The following is a 16,339-nucleotide window of genomic DNA, read 5'->3' on the forward strand; positions in this document are numbered from 1 at the left end:
TTAATTAATAGTAATGAATAGTGATTCTTAACTGTCATTATTATTATTATTATTATTATTATTATTATTTCATTATACTCATATGCAAGTGGAGCTTATGATGAGTCCTTGCGTGATGTTAAATACAGGCCAAGTGTTGATTATACAGGAGGAAATACAGGTGTTGAGACTACGCCAAGATAACAAGAACATAGAAAATACAAAGGAGTGACAATTAGATACATGCGATAATAACTTCCCAGCCCAGGAACATAGAGCGATTTTATTGAAGCGATTTGTACACCTCTGTATTTATTAGAAACCTGAGGTGCTTGAGTTTCAGATTTAATGTATCCCCTGCGGGTTTCGAACCCACACGCCTTGGTTTCCCACGCCAAGGCGCTACCGGGTGGCCGCATTAACCATTCGGCCACCGGGGCTCTTAACTATCATCTTATTGAGATCTATGTAGTCTACACATAGGCATAGCCTACTGTTCTTCTTAAGTATAAAGAGTATAGACATCTCTGCTGAACTTTTTAATAAGTGTATTCAGTTCTTCAATTGCACTTTCTCAAGATATTTACACAGAATATTCAATTTCTTTACAGACAAGTTATAAAGAGATCTGTATAGCACTGTTATATCATCTTCAAGACAGATCTTATATTATATCTTAATGTCAGAAAACTTCACTGCTTCTCTTTCTGAAAAGATATTCTTATAATCTATAAAGAGATATTATATTCATTCATCTTTAATAATGAATATTACTGCTAATCTTGTAGTGAGGATAATGACTTCTTCATCTATTTTCAAGTCTCAGTCATCTGTTATACAATATATTAACTCTATCTTTTTCTCAAGATTCTTCTGATGAAACTCTTCAGATTTCTCTATCACTGTCTCTTTATTAATAAGATGATACTATCATATCTGAGTAACTCAGTCAATGAGAGAATTGTTTTCTCTCAATTATAAAAGATCTAGAATGACATTCTCATCTATAATATTAACAGTGTGAAGAAGCAGACTGCTCTTCTTAAAGATTTCTTCTAAGTCTGTGATTACACACTTCACTTAAATTATATTAAAATAGTGACATTTTATTTTATTAGTAAATTTCATATAATCTGGCAGATCTACCTTCTTTCAATTCTTCATTAAAGAAAAGAAATGGAATATGAAGTTAATATTTACTCTGAAGTTAAGTAGATATCTCACTGATATCTTCTCATTCAGAGTATTCATTATAATTATAATATAAACTCAGAGATGTGAGAATTATTAATTCTTCATTTCTTTCTCATCTTTATCTTCTACAGATACATTTGTCAGAAGAGAAGTCAACTTTAAAAAGATATCTTCTCAGTTTCTTCTCTTCTTCAGCTTCTTATAATCACTAGTATAGTGATTATCAGCTTCACAGTTAAAATAGAGATCTTTATCAAATCTTTTTTAATATTTCTTTACAGTGAGTGAAGAATTGAAATACTTGAAATTCTTCTTTACTTTCTCTATACTGAAGTTATCACAGCACTGCTTAGATCTTATTATTAATTATATAGAAGAGATCTTATTAATCTTTTTCTCAGAGTTTTAATTATTCAAATAAATTCAGAAAGCTAAATTAACAAGCTCAGTGTAATTAATTAATATACTTTGATACTGTGATATTATTGTCTACATCTTATAAGTCAGCTTTATGAGATAAAGCTGTGTTTTTAATTAATTCAAATTATCAGTTAATTTCTCTCAATACTCTTTAAATCTTGTATTGAAATTGAAAGAATTCTCATTATCTTATTAATATAATGAGTTGAATCACTGTGCTGCTGTAAAGCTATAATTACAGTGATCTTTGATTTGATTCAGTAGAAAGTCTTTGAATTCTTCTTAAGTGATAATAGTATTGATATACTTAAGCTCTCTCTTCTTGATAATTCAAGTAGTCACAGAGATGTCTTCAAGAAGGTTAACAGTGTATATTACTTATATCTCATAAGTATTAAACTAACTCAGATTAAGATGAAATTTCTGTTCAAGAATACAGATGAAGCTGTGAAATTCAGATAATATATTTCTATTATAATTGAGAGAATCTCTGATCTTAATCTCTCTATCTCTATAATAGATATAGATGTGTAGAAGCTGTAATAATAACAGAGTGATTGAAAAGCTTATATAAAATATGCAGTGAGTTCAAAAATCTCAGATTTCTGTCAGAGTAGAGATGTATATACTCTAGAAAATAATATAAAGTTTCTCTCAGAGAGTGAGATCAAGTTGATCTCAGTATAAGTATATGCAATCATATCAGTTCATTAATAGAGCTTAACTGATTCAAACTTGTAATCAGATCAAGTAATTTAAATTGTAATATAATAGAACTAAAGTGATAACTAGTCAGCAATGTTATATAGAGATAGTTGTTTAAGAAGCTGTATAAGTGAGCTTAACTATTTTACTTAAATAGTGAGCTTATAAACTACAGAATTATTACAAGAATATCACAGATATGATACTTAGTATACTAAGAAGATTATATGAGAAATACAGTAACTCTTATATATATTTCAGTTGAAGAAAAATAAATTACTGACTTCTTTGATAAGAAGTCAGCATCTAGCTATTCTATATAGATAATGAGTGAATACTCTTCTCTCATTTCATGAGTGAGAATAGCTGAAGTGATATCTCAGCAGCATCTTACTATTATGAAAGAGTAATCTGCTAACCTCATATCAAAGCAGAATTCTTATATTCATCAATTGAATCTTTCTATAATATATCTGAATGATGTCATAGAGTTATTGAAAACCGGTTTGAACAGTCTGTGAGATGAATGAAATCATCCGCAAGAAAGTGATGAGCCGTGTGAAACCGCAACAGGGCCTTGACGCGGCCGGGGGCGTGACATATATATAGATAGATATCTTTGACTTATTAATCTATAGCTTCTTATCAGTGAGATACTTACTCTGTAACTTACTATCTTCAAGCTTTAATAATCTATATAATGCAGATCTTAATAATTACAAGAATTCAAGAGTTTAAATACTGATTTTTTTATATAAATAGAATAGAAATAGCTGCTCTGTAGATAATTATTTATTTAAATATCAGTGAATTTATATCTATAAAATATTAAGTGTTGATGAGTTAATATATAGTAAGTCAGTTACTTATATAAAATATAATAGTAGTAGTTATAGATTATAATTTTAATTAAGCTAAATTATTAAATAATTAAATAATTAATTATTATAGTAATAGTAAGATTATACTCTCTCTTTTTAATAAGTCTGATTTAGATAATTTCATATTTACTTTAATTAATTAAGTAGAAGTTTAAATAATAAGAGATTCTATAATCTGAGTTATAAGAAAAATACAGATTAAACAGAACTTATACTCTCTCTATAAGTTAGGAAAAAGAGTTAATTTATATAGCAGATCTAACAGCAGTATAGCTGTAATTATTGTAAACTGCTCTATTACTGTAGCTTTGAGTTAAATAACTTAATAGAAAGCAGATAATATCGCGGGCTACGCCCGATTGATAAATCAATTTATTACACTTTATAGATTTCTGCTTAAAGCTCTGATTCTCGGTCGCTGATTCATTTCATTACACTTCATAGATTTCTGTTAAAAGCTCTGATTCTCAGTCATTAATTCTTGATTGAGAAACTTACAGAGTTTCTATTCTTTCATTTTAAAGCTTTATCTCATATGTGTATAAATATCTGCTCTAATCACTGATTCTCATACTTTCTCTTTTATTTTTCTTCTCTAATGTTTTTCACGTTTGTTCTATAAGATCTATATCTTAATATCAATCTATTTAGTGTAAGTCTCTTACACTTGAAAAATGTTTATTATCTTCTTATTAGAAATAATTACTTATTGAAAAGATATCTGAATGTATAACAACGCGTAAGAAATAGAGAAATAAATAATCAGTTAAGTGAATACTGAGTTTCTAAATAAGAAGCTTACTCATCAGTTACTCTGACAGTGTAATAAGATCTTATAAAGAGAATATCAGTGAAAGATCTGAGAGTTCTGACATCTTAGATGTATAAGATATTCATATAAATACATTTCTTCTGAAGAACTCTTAAATGCAGATACTATACATCTGATAAATAATATAGCTATATCTACTAATAATATAAGAGAACTCTTGAATGTGAGTATAGATACAGTGCTACAGTGACTCTGAGCAATGTTGAAATTACAATAATAACAGATAGCTGATATGCATGTGAATTAACAACATTAATACAAAGAAATTGAATGATTAACTTAACAAGAAATCTCTACACAGACAATTTCAACACTGACTGAATTAGATATAAATACAGTGTAAGCACTGAAGAAATATTTAAATACTTCTACATATTTTAATACTTCTGATCTCACTCTCTACCTATCATGAAGATTAGACATACTTGTGAAACTAAGTATAGATAAAGATATGATCAGTTCATTAACTAATCAAGATTAGTATATTAATGATTAATTGAAAGATTATGTAAAACAGAAGTTTTATTCATGAATGAAGACATGTAAATCAGTGTTATATATATCTGATAATATTATTAGACATCTAAATATTCTGTTCAGAAATACTGCTATACAGCAGAAGATATTAGATTCATTACAGAGTACTTAATAGAGAAATACTTCTCTTATAACATTCATCTCTGACTTCAATATCAAGATTGTAGAAGCAGGTAATCAATCTTAAGAGAATTAAAAAAAGATTAACATGCTCAAGAAGATACTAACTTTTGAACTTTTACAAGCTCTTAGAAGTGTAGATGAAGATCTGACTTATGAAGACTTCTGTATACAACTTCAAACATTGAATAACCGTCTTATCAAGCTTAAAAGTATGCAGAATAATGACAGAAAATGTTACACTTATACATTATATCAAAGAATAATAATGCAGATGTCATGAATTGAATAGACTTGAATATCTATGTATAAACAAGAGTCTTCATCATCTGAATAGGCTTTCAAGTTCCTGAGATCTCGCCTGAAGAAGCCGCTGATTGATGTTAATAAGAAGTGTACATCAACTGTAACTGATCAGAATATATTAATTTCAACTGCTGATCAGTTTATGTATCTTCTTATTTAAGAAAAGAATTAATGTCAGTCTCTGTCAATCATGTTTTATTAGAGAAAGATTTGAAAGATAACTATGAAGATACTCTGATGAAAGAGAGAAAAGATTAGCTTCTGCTCAAACTTATAAATAGAAGCTTGAAGAGGTCATATAATAATGATTTGAAGATAAAATAACAATGAATGTGATTCTTATATCTACTGTGATGAATAATATGTATAATATGAAAGCTATAATAGACAGTGATCTATGTCACAACTCACTATGCAATGATTAAATCTTCAGTTATAAGATACTGTAATCTTCAGTGTATTCTCTTATTAAAACTCTGACTTCTTGCAGAATTTGATAACTTAAAAGATGTTTACATCTGTTATATAATAAAACTAAACATAGATGTTGAAGAACATCAATATGAAGATGCTTATATATATGAGATTAATAATCTTGACTATAATCTTATATCAGAACTTGTCTAGCTATCTGAATAAAATATCTTATTAAATACTTAAAACAGGAGTTTAATATTCTTTAATAATGATTGAATTTATGAAGATGATATTTACAAGACTATGAACCTGACACAGATCTCTGTTAACACTTATAAAATGCTCTGAAAAAGCTTCTGATGAAGTCACTGACAAGGTCACTGACAAGATTACTGATAGCAGAATTATATAACAATCTACTCTATTAGTCTGACTAATATTAAAAAAGCTCTAGAAAAGTTATTCTGTGTTATATCAACAGATTCTTATACAAAACTCTCTCAATAATGTTATGAATATTTAGATGTCTTTTAACAAGACAATGTTATAAATCTACTTCTCTTATAAGACTCAGAAGTAGATCACAGTATCAAGCTGAAAAAGAAGAATAATAAGAATTCTGAATCACTGTAAAGCTCTCTTTATAATATGTTCTAAGATGAACTTCTTCTTCTTTAAAAGACACTTAATAATCTGTTGAATAAAGAATGTATATATGTTAGTAACTCTTTCACTGCAGCTTCTATTCTCTTTGCAAAGAAATCAGATAAAGAACTTCAATTATGTATGAACTATTAAGAACTGAATAGATTAATAAAGAAAGACTGCTATTCTTTATCTCTTATCAATAAAACTCTAGTATATATCAGACAAGCTCAGTGATTTATAAAGCTAGATATTATTACTACTTTTCATAAGATCTGTATTACTGAAGAAGATAAGTGATTCACAGTATTCTAAACATAATATAGTCTCTTTAAATGAGTAGTTACATCTGTTGAATTAGCTAACACTCTCAGTATATTTCAGAAGTATATTAACTGAGCACTCTGAGATTTTCTTAATAAGTTTATATCTGCTTATCTTAATAACATTCTCATCTTTACTGATGAGTTCAGAAAAGAATATCAAGAATATATGTAAAGAGAATTATAGTAACTATAAGAAGCAGAACTACTGATAGATATAGACAAGTGTAATTTTAAAGTCAAGAGTTTGAAATATCTAGATTTTATCATAGAAGCTGATAAGAAAATCTGAATGAATTCTGAAAAGATCTCTACTATTCTTGAATGAGAAGCTTTATACACTGTGAAAGATGTATAAAGCTTCATTGAATTTGCTAACTTCTATTAATATTATATAAAACTGCTCAGATATTACTAGATCACTTACAGAACTCACTAAGAAGAACTCAGTATTTCAATGATCAGTGAACACTGAAGCTGTATTTATATAGATGAAGAAGATGTTCATTAATATCTCTCTATTAATAATATTTAACTCTAACTATAAGATAGTTATTGAAGCTGACTTTTCTGACTATGTTACAGAAGAAGCTATATTGTGACAGGCTGCGCCCGATCAATCATACAGACTATTTCATTACACTTCACAGATTTCTAACATTCCGACTCTCAGTCGCCGATCCTCGGCTGAAAACCTACAGAATTTCTATTCTTCCGCCCTGAAGCTCCACCGCGTACACCATCATGTACACGTATAAATATTCACTCTGATCATCAATTCTCACACTTTCTCTTTCTTTCCTTCTCTAATGTTATTCTCTTTGTTATATAAGACCTATAATATTATACTGATCTATTCAGCATAGGCCTCTTATATTAGAATAATATTCATTATCTTCTTATTAGAAATGATTATTCACACATTGTCTTCTCATTAGAAATGATTATTCATCAAGAGATATCTGAACATGTAACAATGTATAAGAAATAGAGAAACAGTCAAACAGTTAAGCAGACACTAAGTTCTCAGATAGAAGCTTGCTTGCCAGTCACTCTGACTCTGTAACAAGATCTTATGAAGAGAGTAAGATCTTACAAGAGAATGTTAGTGAAAGACCTGAGAGTTCTGACACTCAGATATATAAGATATTCATATAATTATACTTCTTCAGATTCTATAGATATCACACATTCAACAAATGATATAATCATGTCTAATGATAATATAAGAGAATCTCTGAACATAAGTATAGACACAGTGACACAGTGACTCTGAGCCATGTTGAAACTACAATAATAACAAATAGCTGATATGTATACAACTTAATAACATCAATATGAAGAGATTCAACAATTATCACAACAAGAAACTCATGCAATTTCAACATCTACGGAATTAAATATGAAAGTGCTGAAAGAATGCTTAGATACTTCTGCATATTTTAATACTTCTGATCTTACTCTCTACTTATCATGAAGAATTAAAATGCTCGCGAAACTGAGTGTAGATGAAGATATTATCAGTTCATTAATTAATCAAGAGATTCAAGATTGATATATTAATAAACAATTGAAGAAGTATATAAAACAGAAATTTCATTCATAAATGAAAGCATGTGAATCAGTGTTCTGAACATCTGATAATATTATCAAATATCTTGATATTCTGTTCTGAGACACTGTCATACAATAGAAAGCATTGAATTGATTACAGAGTATCTGACAGTGAAACACTTCTCTTACAACATTCATTTCTGACTTTGATATCAAGATTCTAGAAGTAGGTGATCAATCTTAAGAGAATTGAATGAAGATTAGTATACTTAAGAAGACATTAACTTTTGAACTCTTACAGACTCTTGTAAGTATAGACAAAGACCAGACTTATGAAGATTTCTGCACACAGCTTCAGACATTGAATGATCATCTTATCAAGCTCAAGAGTGTACAGAACAGTGACAGAAGACATTACATCTCAGTGACTCATACACCCGTGTCAAAGAACAGCAATAATGCAGATGTCATGAACTGAATAGATTCAAATGTCTATACACAAGCAAGGATTTTTATCATTTGAACAGACTTCTGAGTTTCTGAGATCACTTCTGAAGAAGTTGCTGATTGACATTAATGTGAAGTGTGCATCAACTCTAACTGATCAGAGCACATTGCTTTCAACTGCTAATTAACCTATGTGTCTTCACACTCAAGAGAAAGGTCAGTGTCTTCTTGTTCAAAGAATGAATCAGCATCTGTTCATATTAATCACATTATATTAGAGAAAGATTCAGAAGATAACTATGAAAATATCTTGATAAAACAGAGAAAAGATTAGCTTCTGTTCAAATTCACAAACAGAAGCTTGAAGAGATCAGATGATAATAATTTAAAGAGAAAATGATAATGAATGCAATTCTTGTATCTACTGTGATTGATAACATATATAATATAAAAGTCATGATAGACAGCAGTCTATGTCACTATACAATGATAAAATCTTCAGTTATAAGACATCATAATCTTCAGTATATCTTCTTATCAAAACCCTGACTTCTCACAGAATTCAATGATTCAAAAGATGTTTACACTCATTATATAATAAAACTAAACATAGATGTTGAGAAACATCAGTGTGAAGACATCTATATATATAAAGTTAATAATCTTAATTACAATCTGATGTTAGAACTTGCCTGACTATCTGAACAAGACATCTTATTAAATACTTGAAACAGAAGTTTAATATTCTCTAATAATAATAGAATTCATGAAGATGATATTCACAAGACTATGAATCTGACACAGATCTCTGTCAATACTTATGAAATGCTCTGAAAAAGAAGTTATTAAAACTGCTGACAAAGTTACTGATAGTAGAACTATGTATCAATCTATTTCATCAGTCTAGTTAATATTAAGAAAGCTCTAGAAAAGTTATTCTGTACTATAATAACAGATTCTCATACAAAACTCTCTTAATAATATTATGAATATCTAGATATCTTCTGATAAGATAATATTATGAATATATCTTCTTTATAAGACTCAGAAGTGAATTACAGTATCAAGTTAGAAAAGAAGAATAATAAGAATTCTGAGTCACTGTGAGACTCTCTTTATAATATGTTTTAAGATGAACTTCTTCTTCTTCAGAAGACACTCAATGATCTGTTAGATAAGAAATTCATATATATTAGTAACTCTTTCACTGCAGCTTCTATTCTCTTTGTAAAGAAGCTAGATAAAGAACTCTGATTCTGTGTGAACTACTGAGATCTAAATAGATTAATAAAGAAAGATTGATATTTCTTATCTCTTATCAATAAAACTCTAGTACAGATTCAGTGAGCTCAATAATTTATAAAGCTAGATGTCATTACTATGTTTCATAAGATTTGTATCACTGAAGAAGATGAATAACTTATAGTATTCTGAACATGTTATAATCTCTTTGAATAAATAGTCACACTCTTTGAACTGAGTAATACTCTCAGTATATTTCAGAAGTATATCAACTGAGCACTCTGAGATTTTCTTAATAAGTTTGTATCTACTTATCTAGATAACATTCTCATCTTTATCAATGAATTCAGAAAAGAGTATTAAGAGTATGTATAAAGAGTATTAAAATAACTACAAGAAGTAGAACTATCAATTGATATTAATAAGTATGATTTCAAAGTTAAGAGTACTAAATACTTAGATTTCATTATAGAAGCTGGTAAGAGAATTTGAATAAATTCTGAGAAGATCTCTGTTATTCTCAAATGAGAAGCTTCATGTACTGTGAAAGATGTATGAAGCTTCATTGAATTTGCTAACTTCTATCAGTGATTTATATGAAACTTCTCAGATATTATAAGATTACTTACAGATCTCACTAAGAAAGACTCAGTATTTCAATGATCAGTAAACACTGAAGCTGCATTTACACAGATGAAGAAGATGTTCATTAATATCTCTCTACTGATAATATTCAATTCTGATTGTAAGATAGTTGTTGAAGCTGATTTCTCTGACTATATGACAGAAGAAGTGATATTGTAATATGATAATAAAGATGTTCTATGACTATGTATCTTCATATCTAAGAAACTGAGTCTCACTGAATGCAATTATAAGATCTATAATAAGAAACTTCTTACAATTGTACACTGTTTAGAAGAATGAGACTCTCAACTTTAAAGTATCTCTGAATTTGAGATAATCACAGATTATAAGAATCTTAAATACTTTATAACTATTTATAAACTCACTGAATGATAGATGTAATGATCTGAGTTCTTAAGCTGCTTTTATTTTACAATACACTACTATCTCAGCAGTTAGAACTTGATAACAGATATCTTCTTATAATGAGAGTAAGATATGTCTTCTGATATAGCAGATATCTGTTGAATGAACTGAGAATACAGACTTCTAGATCTGAAGATATTAGTTGATCAAGATAAAACAACTTATAATACTATACATACTTCTCTGATTAGAACACTCTCTCTCTGAACTAACACTGATACTGATATCTTAACTTCTTCTGAATCTACACTAGATGAATTATAGTATATAACAGCTTAAACTGATAAACTTCTTCAAGCACTTATCAAAGCAGTATATCAAAGAGCACTCTGATTCTCTTCAGAACTATGTATAAGAACTGACATCTCAGAATGCTTAATTGATAATAATAATACTCTATAATTTCATGAGTAATATTGAGTCTCTCACTTCAAATTCTTATTCACTCAGATAATGCAAGAGATGCATGATTTATATATAACTGATTATTCAGATTATGAATAACTGTATTAAATAATCTCTTAAAAGTTCTACTGATCTGAGACATTAAATAGCATCAGATATTTTATTCAAAACTGTAATTATTATTTCTTCATCATTTTATAAAAGAACTGTAGAGAAGATCTACTGAAATCACTTGATATTTCTAATAGAATCTGATGAGATATGATAATTAACTTCACTATTAATCTTTCTAAGAGTAAGAACTATAGAAATGTTCTGATCATCATGAACTAATTAAGTAAGAGTATTATATTGAAATTCTGAGATAAGATGAATACTGAATAAGTTACTGAAGCTTTTCTAAGAAGCTCATTCTATTGAATGCATGAATTGCTGAGATCTATAGTATCAGATCAGAGCTGTAAATTTATGAGCACTCTCTGAACAAGAATCTATCAAGTTCTCAAGATTATATACTATTTATTAACTATCTATCACTCTGAGACTGATAATGCATCAGAACAGATAATTCAGACTGTAAAGAATTATCTTTATAAGTTCTGCAATTACTTATAAGATAATTGATATAATCTTCATCTACACACAGAGATTGCTATCAATGATCAAGATACTGTCTTAACAGATGTAAGCTTATTCTTTCTTACATACAGTTATTACATGAAAGTGTTGAATCTTCTAGAGATTACACAGTTCATACTGAACTCTCACAGTTTAATTCAGATCACTGATACTATAGTAATAAAGCTCTGAGATGTCTGTGACTGAGCAGAGATCTTCATAACAACTATGAAACAAGATTAAGAGAATCAAATCAATATTCACTAAGATCTCACTGAATAATGTAAGATAGAAGACTTAATGTGATTAAATCTTAAGAATATACAGATGATATATTCATCTTATACACTGAATTATCACTATATCAAGTATAAAGTGATAGAAGTTCTAGATACTCATAACTACTGTCTTAACATATTATCAGAGATTCATGATGTTTTTTACACAAGCTTACTCTGCTGCACTGTCATCAATCTGTTCTCTTTTCAACTGACTTTCAACTGACAGCTGCCAGACATTATAGAAGAAGATAATGAGCTTGAGTGAGAGATTGAGAATATTCTCAATGAGAGATTGAGAATATTCTCAATGAGAGACTCTGCAGCTGCAGCTGACAATATCTCATGAAATAAGTTAACTATAATCATCTGATCTGAACTCTAAGCTTCATGTTATCTGAGACAGCAGCTCTTGACTGATGAGAACTACACACTCACAACTCTATATTACTTCTGAAAAGAGAGGGCTAATGTGGTAGGCTGCGCCTGATCAATTATACAGACTATTCTGTTACACTTCACAGATTTCTAACATTCTGACTCTCAGTCGCCGATTCTCAGCTGAAAACCTACAGAATTTCTATTCTTTCACTCTGAAGCTTCACCGCATATGCCACTGTGTAACATGTATAAATATTCACTCTGATCATTGATTTTCATACTTTCTCTTTCTTTTCTTCTCTAATGTTATTCTCTTTGTTATCTAAGACCTATAATATTATACCGATCTATTCGGCGTAGGCCCCTTACATATATTACAATATAATGATAAAAATATCTTATAATTATACATCTTTATATCTAAGAAATTAAGTCTCACTGAGTGTAATTATAAGATCTATAATAAGAAACTTCTCATAATAATACACTGTCTAGAAGAATGAGACTCTGAACTCTGAAGTATCTTTAAATTTAAGATAATCACAGATTATAAGAATCTCATGTATTTTATAATTACTTACAAGCTTACTGAACAGCAGATGTGATAATCTGAGCTATTAAGCTGTTTTCATTTCATAATACACTATTATCTCAGTAGTCAGAACTCAATAACAGATACTCTCTTATAATAAGAGTAAGATATGTCTTCTGATATAATAAATATCTGCTGAATGAACTGAGATTATCAGCTCTTGAATTTGAAAATACTAGTTAATCATAATAAAATAATTTATAATACTATATATACTTCTCTGATCAGAACTGCTATTAATGTTCTGACTTGTCTTAAATATATACTGAATGAATTGTAGCATATATTAGCTTAGACTGATAAACTTCTTTAAATACTCACTGAAGTAGTATATTAAGAAGCATTCTGATTCTTCTCAGAACTACATGTAAGAACTGACATCTCAGAATACTTAATTGATAATAATAATACTCTGCAATTCTTTGAATAATGCTGAGTATCTCAATCTGAACTCTTATATATCAGAATAATGAAAGAGATATATGATTTATATATAACTGATTATTCAGATTATATATAACTATATTAAATAATCTCTTGAGAGTTCTACTGATCTGAGATATTAAACAGTATCAGATACTTTATTCAAAACTGCAATCATTATTTCTCTATTATCTTATAATAAAATTGTAGAAAAGATCTACTGAAACTGCTCAATATCTCTGAGTAAATCTAATAAGATATAGTAATTGACTTTACTATTAATCTTTCTGAGAGTAAGAGTTATAGCAATATTCTGATTATTATTAATTAATTAAGCAAAGATATAATATTAAAATCTTGTAATAAGATAAATACTAACTGATCACTGAAGCTTTCTTACAAAGTCTGTTCTATCAGATATATAACTTATCAAGATCTATAGTATCTGATTATAACTGTTAATTTATGAGTACTCTCTGAATAAGAATCTGTTAAGTTCTCAAGATTACACACTGTTTATCAACTGCTTATTACTCTGAGACTGATAGTGTATCAGAATGAATAATTCAGACTGTAAAGAATTATCTTTATAAGTTATGTAATTACTTATAAAACAATTGACATAATCTTCTTCTACATGCAGAGATTGTTATCAATAACTGAGATGCTGTTTCAACAGATATAAGTCTGTTCTTTCTTACACATAGTTATCACATGAAGATGTTAAATCTTCTAGAGATTACACAGTTCATACTGAACTCTCACAGTTCAATTTAGATTGCTGATAATATAGTAATAAAGCTCTAAGATGTCTATAACTGAGCAGAAGTCTTCATGATAAGTACTAAATAAGATTAAGAGAATCAAATCAATGTTCACTGAGATTTCACTGAGTAATATAAGATAGAAGACCTGATGTGATTAAATCTTAAAAATATACAGATCACATGCTTATTTCATACACTTAACTACTATTATATTAAATACAAGGTGATAGAAGTTCTAGACAGTTATAACTATTATCTTGATATCTCATCTGAAATTTATAATATCTTTTATATAAGCTTACTTTACTATGCTATCACTGACTTATTTTCTTCTCAACTGACTTCCGACTGGCAGCTGTAACAGATTATAGAAGAAGATAATGAACTTAAATAAGAGATTGAAAATATTCTTGATAAAAGACTCTGCAGCTGCAGCTGATAATATCTTGTAAAATAGATTAACTATAATTATCTAATTTGAACTCTGAGCTTCATATTATCTGAAACAGCAGCTCTCAACTGATGAGAACTATGTATCTGTGACTCTATCTCACTTCTGAAAAGAGAGAGCTAATATAGCAGACTACACTCAATTAATAGACTATTTTACTACACTTTATAGATTTCTGCTAAAAGCTTCAATTCTCGGTCACTAATTCATTTCATTACATTTCATAGATTTCTGCTGAAAGCTCTGATTCTCAGTTGCTAATTCTTGATTAAGAAACTCACAGAGTTTCTATTCTTTTACTCTGAAGCTTTATCTTATATATGTATAAATATCTACTCTAATCACTGATTCTCACACTTTCTCTTTTATTTTCCTTCTCTAATGTTTTTCACTTTTATTATATAAGATCTATATCTTAATACTGATCTATTCAGTGCAGGCCTCTTATAGATAATAAGATTACTGTAGTCAGAGATTACTGTAGTCAGAGATCACTGTTCTTTTCTCTCTTTATATATAAACAGCTCTCACTCTTTATCTATCTATACTACTATTATTACAGCTTATGAAAAGTTCACTACTTATCTCTCTTTTATTTGCAGTGTTTTCTATCTCTCTGTTATAATCACTGAGTTATCTTCTAAGAGCTGAACAGCTCTAGCTAAGACTCTGACAGATAAATTATTAACAGAAACTATTACTCTTTTTATACTACTCTGCATTTATACAGTAAATATGTAGAAGAATAAGACTTTTAATTTAAATTATTCTATTAATCAGAAGACTATACTACTGTATTTAAAGTAACTATAAAAAAACCTTATAATCACTGCATCTGAGATGAAGACTTATTTATAAGTTATGTTCATCTTCAAGATTATTGTTATAATGTATGTATCAACTGTTACTATAGCAGTATAAGAAGTTATTATCTTTATTATTTAAGTAAGTCTATACTATAAATTCAAGTATAAATTAGTAATAAGCTGATATATAATTACACAACTGAATCATCAATCTCAAGAAGAAGAAGAAGAAGATAGAGAAGATGATAAAGAAGATGAAGAAGAAAACAGAGATAAAGAAAAGAGAGAAGAAGAAGAAGAAGAAGAAGAAGAAGAAAAAAAAGAAGAAGAAGAAGAAAAAGAAAAAGAAGTCTGTTATAGTTATTAAGTAGAATTTCTCTCTCTATAAATAATCTACTGCTACTGTTACAGTCTCAGCTCACTTTATTAAATGTTATATCAGAGATGATAGTATCAAGCTGCTTGATATCAAAGAAGTTAAGATTGAATATCTATACTATGAGAATATCTCTCTTCAGAGAAAATTGAATCATTTTCAGCATCTCTTAAAAATAGCTATTGAATTCATCAAAGATGATTAGATAGCTTACAGACTGAGCTATGCAGATATTATTTTTTTTAAAAAAAATTAGTTATTACAGAGCAATCAAATTGATGATTTATATGATTTATAAAGAAGAATGATGATGATGATGAAAATATTCAATTCTACTATATTGCAGTCTGCCTGTAGAATCGCTGTTTCCTAATACAGACTAGCTCTGTAATAATTAGCACATCAAGGCTCGTGTGCTACAAAAACATTTTATAAATCTAGTTATTTTTCCCATCATTTCTTTCAGAACTTATATCAAGAAATGTATACGACCTGATCAAATAAGATTAAATGTGAAATTCATGGTTTCACTGGCCAGTTTAATTGATGGTCATGTTCACTCTGCTTGAATATCTTTCAGTTGTTAA

At 28.6% G+C, this 16,339-nt stretch overlaps 1 pseudogene across 1 annotated transcript; it reads right to left on the reverse strand.

Annotated features, from left to right (window-relative positions):
* Positions 1-330: 330 nt before the first annotated feature.
* BDBG_16189 lies at positions 331-419 on the reverse strand (annotated as a pseudogene). The gene has a single exon. The product of its transcript is annotated as a tRNA-OTHER (tRNA).
* Positions 420-16,339: the final 15,920 nt, after the last annotated feature.

Source organism: Blastomyces gilchristii (assembly GCF_000003855.2).
Source record: "Blastomyces gilchristii SLH14081 genomic scaffold supercont1.1, whole genome shotgun sequence".
In the NCBI taxonomy this organism is placed as follows: Eukaryota; Fungi; Ascomycota; class Eurotiomycetes; order Onygenales; family Ajellomycetaceae; genus Blastomyces; species Blastomyces gilchristii.